Below are 10,602 nucleotides of genomic sequence, written 5' to 3'. Positions count from 1 at the left end.
GTCCCGGGTTGCCTTGTGTAATATGGCTCCTTCTCCCTTAGTTGAAGCTCAGGCTTTGAATGCCGTAATCTCTCACGTTGAGCGGAGGTCCCATTAAGTGGTTGTGAATCTGTTGGATCAAGGAGTGATCGGCTTCCTGAGTCTCCCGCATACTCTGGAATGCCGTCGACAGTCTCCCCATCTCCGAGGTAAGGCTCCCCACGGACTGTTGAAGTCCACTGAGCGTGTTGTAGATGCACTCGTGGTCAAGGCCGCTCGCTGGTAAGGACGAGGAGGCTCCATCAGCTGTGCGTCCTCCTGGTGCCGCCCTCAGTGCTTGTGGCACTCTCGGCCGTGGCTCGACCCCACGGAGATGAGACTTGCTTTCATTCAGAAATCGGGAAGTAAATGGTCCTCTGGATTTCACCAGCTCCTCGCCTGCATCCGGGTGACTAGGTCCCCATAAGGTATGGAGGTGACCTGCTTGGCCAATCAAACTCCCATCGTCGTCGAGAGCACGATGGAGCCATAGTCGATGGAGCTCTCAGTCAGGAGGGTGTACAAGAAGAGAGCCTTATCCTGCGTGACAATGGCAAGGCTCTGGACTGGGAGAACTCGACTAATCATCATAGCATATACCATCCAATCATCTTCCTAGAGGGCATTAATCTGGAAGCCACCTTCTCCCTCCATGCTCATCTAATGGGGGTGCCTATCTGTAAACGCTTGACCATCTGGCGGCGGCTCAGAGTGCCATCAAGTGGCCACGGGAAGTAGGGTTGTGTAACCGTGGTGTTTCGGTAATTTGGCTGATGAGATTGGGGGTCACTAGGATCGGTCTGCCCCTCAACTAGGTCTGGAATGAATCTGCTTTCTGGCCATGCAGGTGTTGTGCAAATATCTACCTAATTAATAGGAAAATAATTGTACGTTTTACTCCCAAGTGCACAAGATCAAACGATAGTATAACAGGCAAATACGAGATCATTCTCATAAGGATTGGTAAATTATGTTTAGAAGTAATTTCATATTTGATTAAACATATAAAATTCAATTGTCACAATTGAATTTAATATAAAGAAATAAAATAAAAGATAAACTAAAACTAAAAAGGATTAGGGTTTTGATATCCAGTACTAATCAGACTAATTATGATATTAGGGTTTTGATATCCACTACTAATCAGACGAATTAAGATAACAATATGCCAATGCGCTAATTATACCGGTATATTTAATGTTTGCCAACATAAGGGCATGAGTGTATACTCCTTAAGTTATTGATTTCCCTAAGAAATGAATTAGGCATGAGTGTATACTCTAATTCTTTTCTTTCTTAAAGGATTTAGCATGGTGTATACTAAATTGTTTTTAAAAAAAGCATAAATCTATGGAAATCGACAAACACACGGAACCTAGGGCATGGGAGTATACTCCCGGTTTTTCATGTTGATTAACCCAAGAACCCGGTGTGGATTTCTTTTGTTACTCTTATTAAACGTAGGACCTAGTCATTCAAATTGATTTAATTAACTAGTTCACACCACATGCTTATGTTGATCAGGCAAACACATATGAGGAATACAAGATAATAGGAATTAATCAAGTTAAATACACCAAAATATAATCATAGCAAAGGTGTCAATATTGTAATCTTAAAAAAACGTGACAAGGGCTTCAATCTAGCCCTAAATAAAATATAAACTACATAATAAAGATAAAAGATGGAAGAGAAGAAAAACCCAAACACCTCTTTATTTCGCTTTCAGTTCCTTTCCAGAGCTTGTGCCTCTTTTCTCCACACCTATTCCTAGAGGCTAAGAGGTCTATTTATAGGCTTTAGAAGTCCTTGTTACACTAGTAAACCTTGAAATTTGTAGGGCTTTATTCCTATTAAAGTGAGAGTTTGAAAACCCTAATATGGAAAGAAAATGAGTTTGGCCACCTCTTGATGTGTCACCTGCGCACGGGTGTGATCGATCGCAACCCGCGTGCACTCGATCGCACGTCTGCTATCGAGACTCTTCTGTTGTGCGCATGATCGCACATGGCCGCATTCACTTGTCTTCTCTGGTAGTGCGCTCGATCGCAGATTCCCTGCTCTCGATCGTACTGTCAGGGGCTCCAACTTTTCCCAATTTCTCTCTTTGAGCCCAAATCTTCCAGATTTACTTCATTTTCCTCCAAAAGCCTACAAAAGCATAGAAAACACATAAAAGAACTAAAATAGCATAATTTAACTAAAACTAAAATATGAATATTTTGACACTTAACACACCCCCAAACTTACATATTGTAACACCCCACCTCAATGACACACAATATTGTCCACTTTTGGCTCTCCCGAACTAGACTTCCCAGGAGGTCACCCATCTTGGTAGTACTCTAGCAGAAGCACGCTTAACTGCAGAGTTCTGATGGGATCATGACCATCACGGCTTTAAAACGCGTTGTTGTCATTAAGGGTGTAATAAACATTTAAGCACATCTTCATCTCCATACCAAGGCGATGTGGGACGTCACACATATTGCTAGTCCCTTAGCAATACAAAACTAAAAATAAAATGAAAAACAAAAAACAAAAAGATAAATCCATCTTTCGTGGGATGTACGATTGCATTTAGCATATGCAACAAGCCTTTTAAACCCCTAGGAATTTCCTAGAGGACGAGTAGAGTCTTGTGAGGGTTTTCCAGAAATGTTACCCACAAACATCATGCATAGTTCATGTTATCCAAAAATTAAAGTATCACTCAAAATCATGATTTTCATTCATTAGCAAACTTAAAAAGACAAATTCCATCTTCACAATGAATTGAAATCTCAAAGTTTAATTACTTACTAAGGACATGCTAATACATCACAAGTTTAAAAATAGTGTAGAGTGAACTTAGCACATAAAGATGAAGCTTCCAATTATTTCCAATGTGCAATGTCTCAATATCTCAAAGTTAACTGAAATCCCTATTAGAATGAATAGCTATGGCATATATTTCTTTTTTTTTTTTTTTTTTTTTTTTTTTCTTTTTTTGGTTAGGTTGTACAATGTTTAGTTCCCTTAAGCTTTTGAATTGACCCATGTAACGACTGTTAAGTCAATGACTCCCAAACCATATGGTTTTAGGGCATTAGGTGTTGAGACATCCTTAGGACTTACTAACTCAAGTCAAAAAGGCTACGAAACCAAACTAACCATAACATTAACCAAATCAAAATTCTTCACCTTCTAACGTGAACACTCAATGTTTTGAGGTAAGAGGTCCAATTACTTAGTGAAAAGCTTATCAATGATCATATATATATATATATTATATCACATATATATATATGCCAAAGTATCCATCTAATAAATCATCCAGTTTCACCTAAGATATAGAAACACACAAATCAGACTTCATGTCATACCTCACAAATTATGTGCTAATGTGTTTGTGTAAGATCATATCAAACATGTGAATTCTCAACTGTCCTAAGCAAGTAACCAAACTGAAAAATTCAATTATCAGATCATGTGTTCAAAATTTTAAGCTTACCAATGAAATCAAATCACAATTTTTAAGATCAACCAAAATTTTAAGACAACATGAACATGCATATATTTTTTTTCCGTTCAATATTTTTTTTTCTTTTCACAAAATAAAAATAGCATAAAACTGGGACAATATTTTTCTTTTCACTTTTTTTTTTTCTTTTCACAAAATAAAAATAACATAAAACTGGGACAAAGTGTGTGTAAAGTGTCTCCCATATCCCCAAACTTAAATTACACATTGTCCACAATGTGTCTATAACATGGAAAGAATTTACTAGCTTCAGTACTGCTGGATGGAGGTGCTCTCAATCGCACTGCCGCATGGTAGCTCAAAGTTGTGGACAAAAAATAGAGAAAAATTAGAAACGACAAAAATAAAAGATAAAAATAATAAAAACTAATAGACTCTAAAAACAGAAACATTAAACAGAAGGCAAAATAAAATAAAACAAAAAACAAAAACAAAAATTAAAAATAATAAAAATAAAATAAAATTGAAAAATATAAGCAAAACTGAAATCAGCCGCATCAGTACTGTTGTCTGGCTGTGAGCTCGATCGCAGTGCACTTGCGCTCAATCTCCCTAGAATGGGCGCTCGAGCATACTGTCGCAAAATATAAGCATATAAGGCTCACAGGCAGCAGTGCGCTCGATCGCTGTGAGACTGCGCTCGATCGCACTGCCGCAAATTAAATCAGATTTGTGGACAGAAACAGAAACGAAAAACAAAACATAAAAATTAAACAAAAATAAATAGAAACATAAAACAAACAAAATTAAAAACTAAACAAAACAAAGAAAGAAAAAATAATAATAAATTAATAAAAGAAACTAAATTAAACTAAAGGAAAAAATTTCTAGACATAATTTAACACAATCCCCTGCAACAGCACCAAAAACTTGTTGTGCAAATATCTACATAAATTAATAGGCAAAATAATTATACATTTTACTCGCAAGTGCACAAGATCAAACGATAGTATAGCAGGCAAATACGAGATCATTCCCACGAGGATTGGTGAATTATGTTGAGAAGTAATTTCCTATTTGATTAAACATATAAAATTCAATTGTCACGATTGAATTAAATTTAATATAAAGAAATAAAATAAAAGATAAACTAAAACTAAAAAGGAAAGGGAATTTTGATATCCACCCCTAATCAGACTAATTAAGATAACAATATGCCAATGCGCCAATTATACTGGTATATTTAATGTTTGTCAACCTAAGGGCATAGGTGTATACTCCTTAAGCTATTGATTTTCCTAAGCAACGAATTAAGCATGAGTGTATAAAGCAACGAATTTAGCATGAGTGTATACTCTAATTCTTTTCTTTCTTAAAGGATTTAGCATGGGTGTATACTAAGTTGTTCTTTAAGAAAGCATAAATCTATGGAAATCGACAAACACACGGAACCTTGGGCATGGACATATATTCTCGGTTTTCCATATTGATTAACCCAAGAACCCGGTGTGGATTTCTTTTGTTACTCTTATTAAACCCAGGACTTGGTCATCCAAATTGATTTAATTAACTAGTCCATACCACATGCATATGTTGATCAGGCAAACACATATGAGGAATACAAGATAACTGGAATTAATCAAGTTAAATATACCAAAATATAATCGTAGCAAAGGCGCCAATATTGTAATCTTAAAAAGACATGACTAGGGCTTCAACCTAGCCCTAAATAAAATATAAACTACATAATAAAGATAAAAGATGGAAGAAAAGAAAAACCCAAACACCTCTATATTTAGCCTTCAGTTCCTTTCCAAAGCTTGTGCTTCTTTTCTCCACACCTATTCCTAGAAGCTAAGAGGTCTATTTATAGGCTTTAGAAGTCCTTGTTACACTAGTAAACCTAGGAAATTCACAGAGTTTTATTCATATTACAAGTGAGAGTTGGAAAACCCTAATATGGAAAGAAAGTGAGTCTGGCCGCCTCTTGACGTGTCACCTATGCACCAGTGCGATCGATCGCAACCCTTGAGCACTCGATCGCACGTCTACGATTGAGACGCTTCTATTGTGCGCACGATCGCACATGGCCACATTCACTTGTCTGTGCGCTCGATCGCAGATTCCCTGCGCTCGATCACACTGTCAGGGGCTCCAACTTTTCCCAATTTCTCTCTTTGAGCCCAAATCTTCCAAATTTACTTCCTTTTTCCTCCAAAAGCCTACAAAGACATGAAAAACACATAAAAGAACTAAAATAGCATAATTTAACCAAAACTAAAGGATTAACAAATATAAGTTAAGAGCTAAAATATGAATATTTTGGCACTTAACTGCAGGTTCGCATAAAACTCGCGAACTATCTCGATTGTAGTTGGTCGATGATCCTTCATCATCAGCAACCATCTCTGGACGTCAAGTACATCTCGCACTCTTTGGGCGTTGTTAGCCACGTCGGACACATTCATCCCCCTCACTACAATGATTTGCGGGTGCTGTAGAGAGAGTTGTATCGAAGCTTTGCCTTGGTAGAAGCATCCTAATCATAACTGTGGAGCGGAAAACTTGTCTGAGATGGCCTCCTCCTCCGCCTCCATCTCGAAATCGGAGTCAAAGTCGGGATCCTAGGCCTCCTAGAGCTAGGCTCGAGTCCTACGGAATCAATTTGGGTAGGAAGAAGATGAAGTTACTGTGCTTGCCTTTGTTCGTGCCAACGTCCTGCATTGGATTAAAAACCATCACTGCCAATTTTATGTGCAACCTTAATAATAATTCATCTAACTACAAAAGTGGTAGCCTAGTTCTAGAAACTGAAATCCCTCCCCTCAATCGTCAAGAAAAATGCCAGAAAGCATTGGGAAACATGGGATTTCTGAATCTTAGTGAAAGCTTAGCGGAGTTGTGAAAATGTTGGTTCGTAGTTTAGAAATTCGGGTCAATTGGTCAATAACAGTTGTTGTGCAAATTTATTTAACTCTCAAGTGCACGAATCAATTGTAGTTTAATGGATTGCAAGTGCAAGGTCGAACCCACAGAAAATTGTATTTTTGAAAGAGAAATTTAAATCTAAACTAATTAAATCCTATCCAAAAGGGTTTTGAATTTTGGTTTTTAAAATTAAAAGATAAACATAAACTAAACAAAAGGTAAAGACAAAGGTTTAGGAATCCACACTCACCAAATCATAACAACATACTCCATGTTCATCAATATTTATCCGAAGTTCTCACAATTTAAATCTTATGTATGTTTTACTATACTTCAAAGAATTAATCAAAATCATCCCATGTATCCATTCATTGACCAAATCACAAAAGGAATCCAAATTCAATTGAAACACCAGATGTATCCGTAGAACAAATCACAAGGGATATCCAATTTTTATGAGTTAAAAACCAAGCAATCAATCATATGAAATTATTTTAAATCAACACATGTATCCTTTAATCATAAGAGATATCCAAGAATCACTCCACACATTGATTAGAAGTAAAACAATTGAAATATAAAACTCAATAAAATCGGATAAATAAATACTTACATAAAAGTGATGTCGTTCTTCATCAGTGAGGCTTCATCCCCAACCTTAGTTGGGAATTTAGCTCCACATAAAAATAAAATCTAAACCTAAACCTAAACCTAAAGAAAAACTAAACAAAAGAATTTTGCTCTCTAGGATTGTATCCTTTTCTTGAATGCAAAGAAGTCTATTTATAGGCTTAGGAAAGTCCTAAAAGCCTTATTAAACCTAGATAATTCGGAGGTCTGTCTCCTAGTCAAAATAGAAGTCTAAAATCGGAATAGGATTCGTCCAGATTTGTGTCTCTTAATTGCGCAGCGATTTTGGCATAGAAACCTTCCGAATTAGGAAAATCCTATTTCACAACAAATTGTATTATTTTGAGTTAGCTTTCCAATACCGCTTGAATCACTTCAATCCGATATTTGAGTAGAAAGTTATAGTCAAAATACTGAGACGTATACAGAATCTGAATTTGAATCCGATCCGAAATCTTTTCTAATCTATCTTTAATCCAAACTGATCTTTAATCCAATTTAACATTTTTTCTTGGATTCGGTTGATCTTAACCACATCATCTAGGTCTTCTCAAAGTATGCTTTCTTCCAAACTTTGCATTTTTCCCTTTAAAGCTGTAGTTTTTTTTAATGACCTACAAAACACTAAAAACACGAAACTAACACAAAATATTAAATAACGACACAGTTAAATGACTAACTAATATAAATAAAGGGGTCCAAATATGCAATATTTGGCACTTATCAAACACCCCCAATCTTACATTTTGCTAGTCCCTTAGCAAAACAAAACGAAAAATAAAATAAAAGCAAGAAACATAAATCCTCTTTCGTGGGAGAGACGATTGCATTTAGCATATACAACAAGTCTTTTAAACCTCTAGACATCCCTAGTGGACGAGTGAAGTCTCGTGAGAGCTTAACGGGAATGATACCCACAAACATTGTACACTATGTTGTTCACAAGAAAGAATTTTCATAAACCATGGTTCTTATTCATGAGCAAGTTTAAAAATACAAACGTCATCATAACAGTCAAAAATGAAATCCATAATGAAATCACTCATAAATGGACAATTGAGAAATCATATGTTCTGAAAAGTGTAAAGTGTAATTAGCATACAATCATGAAGCTTTCAGTTTAAACTCAAGACAAGTTCTATAAAATTTGTAAAAATCTCTATCAAATGAAACAACCAAGGCAATATATGCATATTTTTTTATTATTTTTTTTATTTTTATAGGCTATGCAATGTCTAACTCCCTGAAGCTTTCTAATTGACACATGTAACAAGTATTAAGCCAATGACTCCCAAGCCAGGTGGTTTTAGGGCACTAGATGTAGAACATCCCTAAGGGCTGATTAACTTAAGTCAAAAAGGCTACGAAGCCAGACTAGCCATATCTTAAATCAACACTGAACTTCACACCTTTTGACGCTAACACTCAATGCTTAATGAGGCAAGAGGTCCGGTTACTCAGCGAAAAACTCAACGTAATCTTTCTTTTCTTTTCTTTTCTCTTTTTATATATATATATATTTTTCTTCTTCTTCTTCTTCTTCTTTTTTTTTTTAATTTATTTTTTATTTTTTTTATTTTTTTTTTATATCTTGCAAGCTAATGGTTATTCATCAATAGGTCATCCAACAAATCTCAAAGAGAACAAGCGTAAGCTTAAACATCATACCTCACAAAAAACATGCTAATGTGCTCATGAAAATTTATCTCAAAACAAGTGAAATCTCTTTACCCAAAAATAAGTCAAGGGACTTAGACTCCTAATGACATAATAGTCTGTTCAACCCTTTAAGCAAGCTAAAGAAATGTAAATCACAGTTACAGTTTAACTCAAACTTGACAACAACATAGCACAATTTTTTTTTTTTTGTTTTTTCAAATTTTTTAACACAAAATGACAAATAAAAATAAACAAATTAGAACAAAAATAAATAGATGATGTGGTATTTTTGTGTCCAAAAATATCAATAATAAAAATGACCACTCGCAATAGTACGAATCCTGTAGGATAGGGCTATATTGAGGGTGTCGAACCTCAAGGACTGCAGGGGTTTAATTATCAAAATTTAAAAGATTAAAGTTAACTTAATTAAAAGGGGAATTTGATTTGATTTGATTTGCTTAAAAACTAAAGTGCATAAAAGGAGTAAATATATGAGAGAGAGTGTAGGGTATTGACTTCACCTCTATCCGTACAACAATAGTTAATCATAATTAATCCCAGAAATTCATTATATGCATGTTATAAATAAACAAGAAACTACCTTATTAAAGAATAAGCATAATCTATCTTCGGTTGGCACGGATCGTCCACCTAACCACTAAGATGCGGTACGACCCGTCTTCCCTAGGTATAAATTATCAAATTCTTTAATAGGATACATACAATCAATGAATAAGTGGAACCCATCTTCGGTTGGCACGGATTGTCTACCTAAATTACACTAAACTAGGGTGTAGTACAATCCGTGTTCCTTAGGCATGGCCTATCAAATCCTATTAATCATATGTCAATTAAACTCATTGTATAACTATCATTCTCATAATCACAGAAAACAAGAATGATTTGATTTCAATAAAAGTAAAATACTTTCTAAGACAAGAAAAGAATTTCACAAATATTAATTTTGGAATTTAAGAACAATTGCACTTAATATGAAGAACAGAAATCAATTGTAGCAATCCTCATAGTTATACAATCAACATGCATAAATTGAAAATCTAGAAATTAAATACAATCAAACCATTGTACTTGGATAGGGTTACATCAACACCCCACGAAGGGGTTTAGCCGCTCATGATCTTCTAAGCTCCAAAGACAATTTTCTGATTTCTAACTCTAAGAAGCGGTGTCTTTTATCTTAATGCTTAGAGGCATATTTATAGGGCTTAGAAGAGTCCTAGAAGCCCTAGGAATCCCAGAAAAATCGTAATTCAGTCTCCTAGTCAGATTCGGAGACCTAGAAAAACTTTCCTTCTCAATTTCGGAGTTTGTTTTGCCTCTGGCGCCCGCGTGCGCTTGAGCGCATTGTAGCTACAATACGTGCTACAGTAACTTGCTCCAATACCGCTACAGTAATTTTGCTACAGTAACTCTGGTACATTAAAATTGCTACAGTGCCGTGCTTGCCTTTGTTCTTGCCAACGTCCTGCATTGGATTAAAAACCATCACTGCCAATTCTATGTGCAACCTTAATAATAATTCATCTAACTACAAAAGTGGTAGCCTAGTTCTAGAAACTGAAATCCCTCCTCTCAATTGTCAAGAAAAATGCCAGAAAGCATTGGGAAACATGGGATTTCTGAATCTTAGTGAAAGCTTAGCGGAGTTGTGAAAATGTTGGTTCGTAGTTTAGAAATTCAGGTCAATTGGTCAATAACAGTTGTTGTGCAAATTTATTTAACTCTTAAGTGCACGAATCAATTGTAGTTTAATGGATTGCAAGTGCGAGGTCGAACCCACAGAAAATTGTATTTTTGAAAGAGAAATTTAAATCTAAACTAATTAAATCCTATCCAAAAGGGTTTTGAATTTTGGTTTTTAAAATTAAAAGATAAACATA

The sequence above is a fragment of the Corylus avellana genome, chromosome 7 (genome assembly GCF_965113065.1).
Source record: "Corylus avellana chromosome 7, dhCorAvel1.hap1.2, whole genome shotgun sequence".
NCBI classification, from domain to species: Eukaryota; Viridiplantae; Streptophyta; class Magnoliopsida; order Fagales; family Betulaceae; genus Corylus; species Corylus avellana.
Note: the sequence above shows the minus strand (reverse complement) of the source record.